This window comes from Camelus bactrianus, chromosome 6 (assembly GCF_048773025.1).
Source record: "Camelus bactrianus isolate YW-2024 breed Bactrian camel chromosome 6, ASM4877302v1, whole genome shotgun sequence".
Classification (NCBI taxonomy): Eukaryota; Metazoa; Chordata; class Mammalia; order Artiodactyla; family Camelidae; genus Camelus; species Camelus bactrianus.
The window spans coordinates 74,398,771-74,413,290 of NC_133544.1; the positions used below are offsets into that span (position 1 = coordinate 74,398,771).

Below are 14,520 nucleotides of genomic sequence, written 5' to 3' on the forward strand. Positions count from 1 at the left end.
CAGAGCAACAGAAAAGTTACAAAAATAGTATAATAAAAAAAGAACAGTATAATCTCTCATAAACACTTTCAGCTAGATTCACACATTGTTAACATTTTGCCACATTGCTCTATTCATTTTTTTATTGTGGTAAAATATACAGAACATGAAATTTACCACGTTAACCATTTGTAAATGGATGGTTCAATGGCATTAAGTACATTGATGTGCAACCATCACCACCATCCATCTCCAGAAACTTTCTATCTCCCCAAATTAAAACTCTATTCCCACTCAACACTTACTCCCCATTCCCCTCTCCCTCAGGCCTTGGCAACTGCCATTCTCCTTTGTGTCTCTATAAATTTGACCTCATACATATGGAATCATACAATATTTGCCTTTCTGTATCTGACATAGTTCACTTAGCATAATGCCCTCAAGGTTTATCCATGTTTTAATTTTAATAGCATGTGTTAGAATTTCCTTTCTTTTTAAGGCTGAATGATACTCCATTGTATGTATATATCACATTTTGTTTATCGTCCTTATTCATTTTAACCCACTTTTCAAACCTTTCCAGAGCCCCAGCCAGCTCTACTGCACCCACATAGTGAGGCCCTGGAGGCACATGAGCAGAACCCCACCAAGGCAGCACACTGCCGTGCTTTCAGGTAGCTTAATTTTTCAGCCAACTGGTTAGCTGCAGGCCCTCTTGTCAGCCTGAGTTTCTCACAAACATACAACACCAAGCACAACTGTGACTACAGTGTTAGCTACTGTTTTCTCCCACCCACGTTTTCAAATGTTTAATCCAAAGAGCTCAACTCCACCAGAAGCTGCTTACCTAGAAACAGAGGGGTAGAAACAGGGAGTTGTGGTAGGAGAGGGAGAAAAATGGAATCCTCGCCTATCTGAATACTGATGGAGCCTGCCAGCCTTCTTCTCTGGCTTATTCCCTTTTCCTATAGAAGCACTCAAAACTCCCACATCTCCCCTCCACTCTACTTCTCAATCAAGCTCCAGGCCTTTCTTTTGTCCTTACGCTCCAAATTCTGCTTCCATACCAGTGACTACAATCCTTTGCAACCTGGCTTTAACCTCCATAAATCTAGTGCCTAGCACAAAGCAGTTAGTCTAAAAATGTTGGTTAATAACTGATTCTGAAAATTTCTTGTCAAATCACCTCATTAGATTTGACTTCTATCAAACTTCAAGTTTGATAGAAGTTTGTCGATTCCCTCCTCTTTAAAATGCGCATCCTGTGAACAACCTAAGTGCCAAACACAGATGAATGAATAAAGAAGATGTGGTATATATATGCACACACATACAATGGAATACTACTCAGCCATAAAAAATGAAATCTTGCCATTTGTGACAACATGGATGGACCTTGAGGGTATTATGTAAGTGAAGTAAGTCAGATGGAGGAAGACAAATACTATATGATTTCACTCGTATGTGGGGCAAACAAAAACAAAATAAATGCACAAACCAAACAAAAATAAACATGTAGACACAGAGAACAGAGTAGTGGTTACTAGAGGGGAAGGGGTTGGGGGAAGAAAAAATGGCTAAGGGGGTCAACTGTATGGTGATGGATAGAAACTAAACTTTTGGTGGTGAGCACTCGGTAGGGTATAAAGAAGTAGAAACATAATGTTGTACACATGAAACATGTTATAAACCAATGTTACCTCAATAAAAAAATTTAAAAACAATAAATTTTTTGAATAAAATTAAGATTCTCATCCTGTGACTCCAGAGTTCCTGGCTCTTGTCCTCCCTCTCAGCTTTTCTTTCTTTTTTAATTGAAGTATAGTTGCTTTACAATGTTGTGTTATTTTCAGGTGTACAGCATAGTGATTCAGCTATATATATATATATATATATATATACATATACACACACACACACACACACATAATCTTTTTCATATTCTTTTCCTTTATAGGTTACTATAAGATATTGAGTATGGTTCTCTGTGCTATACAGTAGGACCTTATTGTTTATTTTATATATGGTAGTTTATCTCTGCTAATCTCACACTCCTAATATATTCCTTCCCACCCCTTTCCCCTTTGGTAACTATAAGTTTGTTTTCTATGTCTGTGAGTCTATTTCTGGTTTGTAAATAAGTTCATTTGTATCATATTTTAGATTCCACATATAAGTGATGTCATATGATATTTTCCTTTCTCTAACTTCCTTCACAAGTATGATAATCTCTAGGTCCATTCATGTTGCTGCAAATGGCATTATTTCATTCTTTTTTATGGCTGAGTAATATTCCATTGTGTATATATACCACAACTTCTTCGTCCAGTCATCTGTTGATGGACATTTAGGTTGCTTCCATGTCTTGGCTGTTGTAAATAGTGCTGCTATGAACACTGAGGTGCATGTATCTTTTTAAATTAGAGTTTTCTCTGGATATATGCCCAGGAGTGGGATTGCTGGATCATATAGTAACTCTATTTTTATTTTTTAAGGAATATCCACACTGTTTTCCATAATAGCTGCACCAAACTACATTTGCACCAAACCACATTCGCACTCTCTCCCAGCTTTCCTTTCCAATCCCTAATTTCCTGGAAGCCAGTACTACAGGATAAGAATCAAGAGCTACCAACATGCTACAACATGAATGAACCCTGAAAACATGCTAAGTGAAATAAACTAAATACAAAATGACACATATGGCATGATTCCACTTATATGAGATACCTAGAATGGACAAATATATAGAGATAGAAAGTAAAACAGTGGTTTCCAAAGGCTGGGGGGAAATTAGTTTAATTAGTATAGAGTTTTAGTTTGGGAAGATGAAAAAGTTTTGGAGATGGATGGTTGTGGTAGTTGCATAACAATGTGAATGCACTCAATGCCACTGAACTGTACAGTTTAAAATGCTTAAAATGGTAAAGTTTATGTTGTGTGTTTACTACAATAAAAAGGTTTTTCAAAGAGACAGACCTAAATTTTAATAAAGATACATACATAGATCATAAAAATATAGTAAAGAAATTATATGATTCACAAAAAGTCAGGTCTAGTGGTTAATTTTAGAGAGGATAGAAGAGGTTGTAATTCTTAAGGAGCCAACTGAGGTGCTTGGAAATGTTTGGGTTTTTTTAAACACCAAAGGCATTACATAGATGTTCTGTTTATAATACAAACATTTGTACATTGCCTTTCATTTGCTTTTTTATGTGTTACATTAAAGATGATTTAAAATAAATATCTTTGATGCTAAAACTTGTGCTGGAAAAAGAGGTATTTACATTGTCTCAAACTATCCCCTAAAATGTACTGAATTATTACAAACAGAAAGCAGTAAATTTGCAGTGAAAAAATTTGATAACTTAACGAAGTGATCCCAGTTAATATCTCTAATAATGGGACAAAATACTATCAAGTGCCGCTTAATACAATACACTGAGAAGGAAACATCAGTTTAATTGTATTCCTGCCCAAAATTCATAATCTGAGTCTGATCATGAGGAACCATTAGATAAGCCAAAATTGATAGGAGCTCTACAAATAAGTAGCCCATAGTCTTCAAAGAGAGAGAGAGTAAGAGCAAGAGCGAGAGAAACGCCAAGATCAAGAATGACAAAGAAAGCTCGAGGAACTCTTGCAGATTTGAGAAGACCAAGGAGACAAGACCATCACATGCAACATGTAATCCAGAACTGAATCCTGGACAAGAACTTGGTTTTCATTCTGCTATTAAGAATTCTAATGGGAGCACTGGTGATATTTGAATAAGGTCTAGAGATTGTTTAGTAGTACTGAATTGATGGGGGTTTTTTCCCTGATCTTGATAATTATAGTGTGGTTACATTAAAAAAAGAAAAAAAAAGAAATGGTGCCAAATTATCTAAGATCGTTGCTGAACAGGATTTGTACTAGGCAAAACTGTAAGAAAAGTTTACCTGCACTTGACATAGGAATAGGATGAGAGGAAGAAAAGGAATATTCTTAGAGCCTTTGGAAACTACCAGGAATCAGAGCCAGGGGGGTAGAAGGTGTCCTCCCCTTGTTCACCTTGCATATTGAAACAAAAACAGAAAAACAGCTACTCCTAAACTCTTAAGTCCCAATGGGCAGAAATGAGTTTTTCTTTTCTGGGGCTGAGAAATCTAAGAAAATAGAACACATCAGAGGACAAAGACACCAAGCTGATTCCTACTCATGCATGAGCAGCTGAGCTATGAAGTGTCTGTTCATCTTCAAGGTAAGTGTGGGTACATGTCAGGTGCACTCACTGCCTAGTTTTGTATCCTATTCCCCGTGTCATTATTTCACATCCTCCTTCACTCTACCCTGAGTCACCTCACCCATCTCCCCTCTGTAATATCTTAGGTAGGGCTGGATCTAGGCTGTACAGGACTAGTGTGCTAACTGGTCAGCAAGAAAACTACACACAAGAACACATCTTGGCCCTGCTCACTTATAAGCCCATCAACATAGGGAGTCTGGTGGAACTAAAGCCAGAAAATCCCAAGCCTTGATCAAAATTTCTTCACAACCTTAAGTTCATTTATTAATTTCAATTCATTTATGTGCAAGGCACCATTTTGGCTCCATGGTGATGAAGAGGGAATGATGTATAAAGATGATTAAGATCTACTTCCTACCTTCAGGAAAATTAAAATTTATAGAGATAAGACATGTATACAAACAATTATAATACAAGATACAATAAAAGTGCTAAGGAGTTTATAGGAGAAAGAAGTCAAAAGAATTTTAGTCATGTGATTGTAATGAACATGTATTGAGCATGTTCTAAGCTCTGTTTACACCTGTCCCTTTCTTGATCTCATCCAGTCTCATTGCCATAACTACCATTTTTTTACCAGTGACTCCCAACTTTATATTCCAAGCCAGACCTCTCTCCCAAATCCTGAACTTATATACTTAATAGCCTATTCCATACCTCCACTTGGATGTCCAATTGACATCTCAAACTCAATGTGCTTAAAATTGAACTCATCTTTTCTCTCAAACCTGCTCTACTTCTCCATCTCAGTTGATTGCCATCAACTTCTTCCTTACTGCTGTTTATAACAAAAAGCTTGGAGACTTTTTTTTTAATAAAAAGGAAAAAATAACCCATGTACTTACCCTCCAACTTCAACACTTACCAACAAGTACTCAATCTTGTTTCATCTATTACCCACCCACCTCCCATCTATATACCTACACACTTCCCCACAACTGATTATCTCTAAGAAAATCCAAGACAGGTATCATTTCATCCATAAATATTTGTATGTGTTAAATACATAGAATCTTTTAAGTATAACATCAGTATCACAAGGAAAATTAACAGTAATTTTTAAAGTTATCAAATATGTGTCTAAATTTCTCCAAATGTCTCATAATTCTGTTTTTACAGTTCCAAACAAGGTTTACACATTGCATTTGGATGATACTTATCTTAGATATCTTTAATCTGTAAGTTCTTCCTCTTTTTCACTTCCTGAAATTTATTTGTTGATGAAACCAAGTCATTTGTTCTGTAAAATCTCCAACTTTGTGAATTTTTCTGATTGCATCCCTTGGTATCATTTAATGCATTTCCCTTTTATTTTTTATAAATAGGCAGATAGGTATACTTGTTCAGATTTATGTACTTTTTTGGCAAGAATACTTCATAACTGGTATCATATACTTCCTATTGCATCTCATCAGGAGGCATATAACATCTGGTTAAATGTATTTTTGTTACAGTTAAGAGGTTCAAATATTAACCACCTTTTTACTTGATAGTTTAGCAGTCATTGATAATCAATAGCTGCATTAATTCACTGGGAGCAGCAAATAAGTGATATTCTAATTTTAACACACTATCTCCATTAATTAGCTAGACTTCTTCTATAAATAAATCAATTCATCAAAGATTTAATTACCTAAGGAAAGGCAGAATAAATGTTTGATTCTTTCCTTTGATTTACTAGTTCTCAAAATAATGAGTTGAGGTTTTCTATGTAATAGAGAATAGCTCTGTAAATAATGAGGTTTTCCAGCATATTCCAAAGATGACTTATGAGATTTTTGTTTTTACTGTCATTATGAACTACAGGTTTTAACACATTTGGTGTGCTTCAACCCACTGCAATTATTAATTTTGAAATGCATATTGTCCCATCTTTGTACTGTGGAAATCCTTTCACATTAGCTCCTTTTGACAGGATTCCAGCAGTCTTGGATAGCTTCCTTGCTTTCTGGTATAACAAGATGTTCCAGGTTCATCTTGTTTATTTCCTGCCCCAGACCTAGAATCAGATGTTTCCCTAAGAAATGTTGGTTCATGTAGTAGTAAATGCATTTAAAGACAGTAGTTTAGATGATTGGAATGCTTCCTGCTACTGAATTGATCATTGTTTAACTTTTTCCAACTAAATTTTAAGATTTCAGGGGTTTTATCCAACTTTCTTGAGTTTATATTTTATCCCTTTCTAGTATAATCAACATCTTAATTTCTGATAGCATTAACATAATTTATTTATTTACTTTATTCTATTATATAGATACAATAATCTCAGGGAAAAAACAATATTACTACTAAAAAGATAACTAAGGAAAACTTTTAAACTCTTTTTAGTTTATTTTTTTCTTAGGGTATATCCCATAAAAATTTGTAAGACACATGCTACAACATGGGTGAATCTTGAAGATTTTATGCTGAGTGAAAAGACAAATACTGTATTATTCCACTTATATAAGGTATTTAGAGTAGTCAAAATCATAGAAACGGAAAAAAAAAATTTAAAAGTCATAGAGACAAAGTAGAATGGTGCTTACCAGGAACTGGAGAGTAGTGCGGAATTGGGAGTTATTGTTTAATAAGTATAGAGTTTCAGTTTTATAAGATAAAAAGAGTTATGGAGATGTATTGTGGTGATGGTTCCACCACATTATGAATGTATTTAGTAATCACTGAACTGTCCATTTAAAAATAGTTAAAATTGTAAATTTTATGTGTATTTTACCACAATAAAAATGTTTTTAATGTACAGTTAGGTTGGCAGGGTATAGCTCAGTGGTAGAGCGCATGCTTAACATGCACAAAGTCCTGGGTTCAATTCCCAGTGCCTCCATTAAAAATAAATAAATAAAATAAAATGCACAGTTAAACTATTGTATTTTTAAGGCATTTGAAATAATTCTTATTTATTTATACAATTTAATACACAGGTTAATTTATTTCATTTTTATTTTTAGTAGCTGCTTTTCTTATTTTGATTTTTTATTAAGATAAAATTTAAATAAAGCAAAATGCATAATTTTTAGTTGTATAATTTGATGAGTCTTGATAAATGTATACATCTATTAAACTTACATACCAATCAAGATATAAAACATTTTTATCACTTCAGAGAGTTTTTTATGGCAACCATATTCTGATTTCCATCACCATATATTAGTTTTGTCTGCTTAACAGTTTTATAGAAATGGAATTATACAGTCTGTAGACTTTTTTATCCACCTTTGCTCAACACAACACTTTTGAGAATCATCCATGTTGTTGCATGTGTCAGGAGTTCGTTTTTTAATCGCTCAGTAAGCTTCTATTGTATATATGCTCCACAATTTGTTTATCAATTCAACTATTGATGGATATTTGTGTTGTTTTGGACCATTATAAATAAATTTGCTATGAACATTCATAAATAAGTCTTTTTGTGAATGTATGTCTTCATATCTCTTGGGTTGATATCCAGGAGTGGAACTGGTGGGTCACAGGATAGGCATTTGTTTAACTCTATAAGAAACTGCCAAAGCGTTTTCCAAAATGGTTGTACAATTGTATACTCCCATTAACATATGAGAGTTTCAGGTCCGGCACATCCTCACTAACATTTGGTATTGTTAATGTGACGTGGCACCTCCTGTTTTTCAGTAAACTTATGTATCATTTATGCACAATAAAATGTGCACACTTTAAGCGTAGAGTTTGATGAGTTCAGCAATTGTATATATGTGTGCAGCCACTGCCAGAATCAAGTATGGAGCATTCTCATCACCCTGAAATTTCCCTTGTGCCTTTTGCAATCAATTCCTATCCCCTCCCCAGCCCCTACCAACCACTTATTTTCCTTCTATCACTGTAATTAAGTTTTACCCACTCTAGAATTTCACGTAAATTTATTCACTCAGTATTTACTTGTGACCATGAATATGCACCACTGAAATCTGCTTGTAGAGAGCATATTTGGCTGATGACCCCACCTGCCACCACTCTGGATCTACCCCCACATTTGCACCAAAGCCACATGTTCCAAAGGCTGATCCCAGCCAATATCAGAGAACAGCAGGGCTACAAAGGCAGGCCCAATACTATGATATAAAGGTTCTTCCAACAGGTGCCTTTGACTTGAAGACTCTTCATCTGCCTGGCCAAACCTTTTGAGAAACTATGCTGTAGGACAGACTCTTCCTTTCCAATCCTCACTCCTTTCCTCTCTTCTTCCACAGATTTCAGAGCTGTATCTTGGGCTGAGGCTCTCTCTGCATTTCCCTGATCTCTCCCTGTGGTGGTTTAAAATACATCCACAAATTCTGTGATATACCCTTCAAAAGGTAGAGTCAATTTCCTTTCTCTTGAGAGTGGCCTAGACTTAGTGACTTACTTCTAATAAATAGAATAAGGCTTCCAATATTATGTCATTAAAAAGGCATTGTATCTCCCTCCTTCCTTTCTTGGTTCACTTGCTCTGGGAGAAGCCAGCTGCCATGTCATCAGGATACTCAAGTAGACCTATGGAGAGTCCTACATGGTGACGAGTTGAGGCTTCTTGCCAACAGCCATGTGAATGAGCCATCTTGCAAGCAGATTACCCAGCTTTGGTCAAACCTTCAGATTACTGTAACCCCAACTGCCATCTTGACTGCAACTTCAGGGGAAACCCTAAGCCAGAACTACTCACTAACTTGCTCCTGGATTTCAGATCCTTAGAAACAATGTGAGATAATAAATGTTTGTTATTTTAAGCTACTAAATTTTGGAGTAGTTTGTTTCAAGGCAGTAGATAACCAATATACTCCCCTAATAAATCTCTTGCACATCTAATCACATCTTGGCATCTACTTCTCAGGAGACTGACTAACAGTATTCTTTTGTGTTTTCTTTTGTTTCAACATAATGTTTTTTATTTTTCATCTATGTTGTGTATATTTGTAGTTTCTTTTTATAGCTGAGTAGTATTCTATTGCATGAAGGTAACACAGTTTATTCAATCTCCTATTGATGGACATTTGGGTTGTTTCCAGGTTTTGGCTATGAACAGCCATCACAGATCTCTCTGTGGACATATATGTGCTCATTTTTCTTGGGTAAATGCCTAGGTTTGGAATTTTGGGGTCGCAGATGTTTAGTTTTACGATACACTTCCAAATACTTATATAAAGTAATTATAACATTTTACATTACTATTAGCAGTTTATGAGAGTCCTATTTGCTCCATCTCTTTGCTAACATTTGATGTTATTTTTGCCATTTTGTGGATAAGTGATATTACACTCACTTTAATTTGCATTTCCTTAGGACAAATGATGTTAAACACTTTTCATGATACTTGTTGGCCATTCGTATATCATCTCTGTGAAAGTCCATTCAAATTGTCCACTTTATAATTGGGTTGTCTTTTTTTATTGATTTGTAGGAGAGTTTTAAAAATATATTCTGGAAATATTTGTCAGGTTGGTCATTTTGATTTAATTTTGTTTTATACTTACGTAAAGCATTTATATGATTCCAACATCAAATTTACAAAATAAGATAAATTCCAAAAAGTCTACCTTCCATCCCTGGCTGCCTTACAATCTGTTTCCTCTCTCCTCCTATAGGTAACTTTCTAAAAGTTTTTGGTTTATATTTGGAGTCACTATTTACTCTCTTTTTGTCTCGCTCGCCATTTGAAGAGGCAGGAAATCAGATTGGCTCTACCTTTAAAATACTGTGCATCCAGCATCCCACCAATTCTCACCATCTCCACTGACATCACTCTGATCTGAGCTACAACATTGCTCACCCAGATTACTGCAAGTTCCCTGACTGGTTTCCCACTTTATTATTATTTTTTAAACCAGGGCCCCTCAGACCCCCAGGTATCAAAGGTCCTGCAGGGTACTTATCCTCACGGGTGATCACAGCCCAGTACTGGACATTATGAGAGTAATTTCCCACTTTAATCCTTACAACTTCTACAGTTTGTTCTCAATAGAGCAGCCAAAATGATCCTGTAAAAATCTAAGTCAAACCATAACATGCCTCTGTTCAATAGCCTGCATTTGTTTCCTGTTTCACTCAGAGTAAAAACCAAGGTCCTCACAATGCCTATTAGGCCCTATGTGATCTAGCCTCTCTTATCTCTGATCTCATCTCCTATTCCTCCTCTCACTCTGCTTCTCTGCTCCAGCCACAGTGGGCTCCAGCTAGTCCTTGAATGTACCAGGCCTACTGCTACCTGAGGGACTTTGTACTGGCTGTCCTCTCTGCCTATAAGATTCTCTACCAGATCCAAATAGCAACTCCCTTAATTCCTTCAGGTCTGCTCAAGTCTCATCTTAATAAGGCCTACCCTGACCAGCCCCTTTAAAATTGCACTTTCCTGCCCCTTCACCATTCCTCCCTATCACACACCCTCACCAGCATTCTCAGTCACCCTTACTGTATATATATATATATATATTTTTTTTACCACAGCACTAACCACTTGCTGACATGCTATATAATTTACCTACTTATTATTTATTATCTATTTTTCCCACTAGAATGTAAGCTCCACAAGAAAAGGGATCTTTGTGTGTTTCATTTGCCAGCACACAGTAAGTGCTCAATAAATATTACTGAGTGAATAGCTAAAATAGAATGAATTCAAAGCATTGTGTTAAGCATACTTAAAAGACTGTCCCACTTAATTCTCAAAACAACCCTTAAGGTGAGATGCTATTATAATTTTACAGATGAGGAAACTAAAGCACAATGAGGATAAGCAACTTGCCTAAATTTACACAGTTGGCAAGTGAGGAATTCAGAGAAGCAGCTGTGTTTGAGTTAGGGCATACTCCTTAAATCCTTTGTGGAGTGAGATGGAACCTTATTTCACAAATAAAGTTAATCATAAAGGTAAATCCCTAGATGAGAATTAAGGGTAACAATGCATTTAAGGAAGAAGAGACAGTCTGAACAAAAAGTACAAGAATGACTGAGGGAAAGGCAAGTGCCTCAGATTTACTGGATGAAAAGGCTAAAGCCAGTTATTTGCAGGAGGTATTGTTAGAAAGGGAAGTTAGGGCATCCGATAAAGGATCTTCAAGAAAGAACTGATTGAGAAGACAGGGCAAAAGTATTTGTGAGTTTGTAATATTGTAAAGGGGACCATATTTCTGCAAGCCTAGTATTCCTTGAAGGAAAGTAACTCCATTCTATGAATATCTTGAAAAAATGATGCAAAATTTAATTCATACACAGGTATGGCCTCAAAACTAAGTTATAAATTTAGATTCTCTTTACCACCATGTCTTAACCACCACAAGAAAATCCTTAAAGACCCCTATAATAATAGGTAGCTTTGTTCAAACTAAAGGAAAAGGTGGTATCAGTGGCCACAGCCAAACACTAACTTCCATCGAGGAGGCTAATGGAATGGACAAGAGAAAACAGTATTCATAAATGTTTCTTTGAGGACTCACTTTCTTTAAAAAAAAAAAAAAAGAGGTGTGGAGAGTCAGGAAGGGAAAAGGGGAAATTTCTTCATTGTCCTTTATAATGTTCTACACAGGGAAAGTAAACCCAGTGCCCTTGCTCTTTCCAATACTTAGTGAACAAATAATAATTAGGAAAACTATCCAACAAATGTTTACTGTGGGCCTCCTCTATGTGCCAGACGTAGGAATAATGCAGACTTCTCCCCCATCTCAAACTTTTGAGAGATTATTTTACTCAGTGCCTTGTAGAGGTTATTTCACTCAGTGCCTCTGCAGATAAACCAGCTGTTCATGCTAAGAGGTGACCCCCCCGGCTGCTGGTATGCATTATGATCATAGCATCTTCCCCAAAAGCCAAGGATAAGCTTCTGACACAGCAATCCTGTAATTCAACACGCCTCTCTCTGTGTAAAGAATGCTTTATAGGCAGAACTGAGTACAAGGTGGGAATGTGAGCTGCATACAGCTCCTTTTGGATATTTTGGTTGATAAGACCATGCAATCCAGCAGAACAGGCTGGATTTCTGCCAAGTGAGCTCAGATCCCCAGAAAAACCATTGACACTCATTGGGCCAGCAGGGAGAAGCCAGCATTTTTTTTCCCTTATGAATAATCACAGCTAGCTTAAGTTTTAATGGAGACCCTAAGAATTGAAAGGCTTATGGTGCCTTCCTCTCCCACACATACGTAACTCATGATGAGCATAACTCATTCCAATAAAGTTCTGATTCTCTCATGAAGACAACTTCAATAATTTAAATACCAAAAATGAAATTATTTTCACAAAAATTTTAGAGATGCCCCTCTTACTCTGCTAAGCATCTGTATAATTTACCTGTTGGATATTTATCACTCTATACTATGAACTGACGAAGATCTGGGGGCAGAGAATCCTTTAACTGGCTTAAATTTAGCCAAGGTTACAATTACCTTTCAAACCATTTGAGATCTATACTATCTTTTGCCTTTTGTCCACGCCAGTGCACACCCAAGGTAAGATCTTATAATAGTGTCTTCCTTTTACACCTCTTCTAACCTCCTTTTTCAGTGATGGATCCTTGAGACCCCTTCCACAATTCAAGGGTCTTTCATCACAAATAGTTTGGAAAGCATTGGTTGTAACCACCATTTCAGCCAATGCTGAATGATGAGAGTGTACAGAATAGAAGAGTTCCCAAAAGATCATACCTCATCAGTGCAGGGGGCCAGCAGTTAAATGAAATGCTACAGTGGGCTCTGTAATCCCCACCAACTGCTGTACATGCCTCACAATCATGTGTATCATAGGTTCCTAACTGGACCGGCCTTGGAATGGCATCCTTTTACTGCTAGGCTCCTGCCACAGCACACCACTCCTAAACACAAAATAGATCATTATATACTTTGCAATTCATATATAAATGTATTTCTTTAAAGTTTTTATTCAGGGTTCTATGCCTTCTATGTATGTGTGTCAGTGTTTTCTGTCTTCAGTTGTAAAATTCTGGAGAGTAGATGCTAACACTCCATACTTTTCAATTAGTACTACCATAGTCTGTATTTGCAGCTCTGATTAATAAAAGCCAATCCTAGCAAACCTGAAGTTCTGCCCCTACCATCTGATCAGTGTGTGGTCCTTCTCTATACCATTCAGATCTATTGTCTTACCTCTTTGTCAGACTCGATGAAAGCAGGGCCCATGGTTAACTGCTGCTGACCCTTATACTGAGGCCCTGTGCCAGTTAAAGGCTTCATCTCTACAGTTGCTATGGAAACTGTCCCCTTCCTCTCCCTACAACCTATTCTTGCTCTGTCTCCACGTGGCACTCTTTTCTGATTGCAGAAAAGGAGGCCTGCCCATCTCTCTATGTTCTTTGCCAGATTCGGATCTGCAAACGGTGATGCAGAGGTGTAGCAGAGCATTTTCTCATGTGTCATATAGGGTGATGCACCCCCACCATCCTATGTTCTGCCAGTACTCTTATTTCTCCCTCTCTGCTACAAAAAGGATTTTCAGGGCCATGTTCAATTTTTTAAAAATTGAGATATAATTGACAGAGAACATTTTGTTAGTTTCAGGTAGGGCCATACCCAAATTGCAGAATGGACTGGATGTTTTGCTAAATACATGCTCCGTGATAGGAACCAGGACTGTCGTAAGGTACTTAAAATGCAGACACTGTCCAATCTTCCTCAGGGCCTCCAGAGAGGAGGTGGAGCAGAATGTGGCTTAGAGGCAGCTTTGCTGAATCAGGTACTGTGCTCCTTTCTTCCCCATACCATCCAGAAAGTGTAAGGCAAAGGGGACCCGAAAAAGTGCTGCAGGAGCCCTAGGGTGAAAGACAGGCTTTCCATCTGATACATAATATATAGAATGATTCAGTATCCTGGGTAAAGGAAGAAGCTGGAGTGGGGATTAGGTGGTGGGGACACACTGAGGAATGGGGGAGGGGAGACTTACAGCAGGTACCATTTTTACAAGGATGTACCAGACAGTCATAAGACAGTGTCAGCCTCCTCAGTCCTCTTTCACATTCCCTGTTTTTTCCTTTTGTAAGGGCCAAGCCCTTCGTTCGTTCAAATATTGCCCCTTCTGTTTTGAGAATTCCCTGGAGTAAGTAATACCATTGCCTCCCAAGGTTATCCAACTCACTGTGTCACATTACTTGTAGTTGAGAAGGTCTTTCCTGGGTTTTACTCAAACCCCCCTTGCTGCAGTCTGAGCTCATTGCACGCAGCAGAGATGGAGACTAGCCAACCACTATCTTCGGAATAACAACCCCCCAGGGACTCAGGGCCGGAAGGTCAATCCGTCCCTCCGATACTGCACAGTGTTTC

The 14,520-nt window shown here is 37.2% G+C and overlaps 1 non-coding gene across 1 annotated transcript; it reads right to left on the bottom strand.

Moving 5' to 3' along the window:
• Positions 1 to 10,082: 10,082 nt before the first annotated feature.
• Positions 10,083 to 10,172, bottom strand: LOC123619728 (small nucleolar RNA SNORD88). The gene has a single exon (XR_006728394.1). It is a non-coding gene; the product is annotated as a small nucleolar RNA SNORD88 (small nucleolar RNA).
• Positions 10,173 to 14,520: the final 4,348 nt, after the last annotated feature.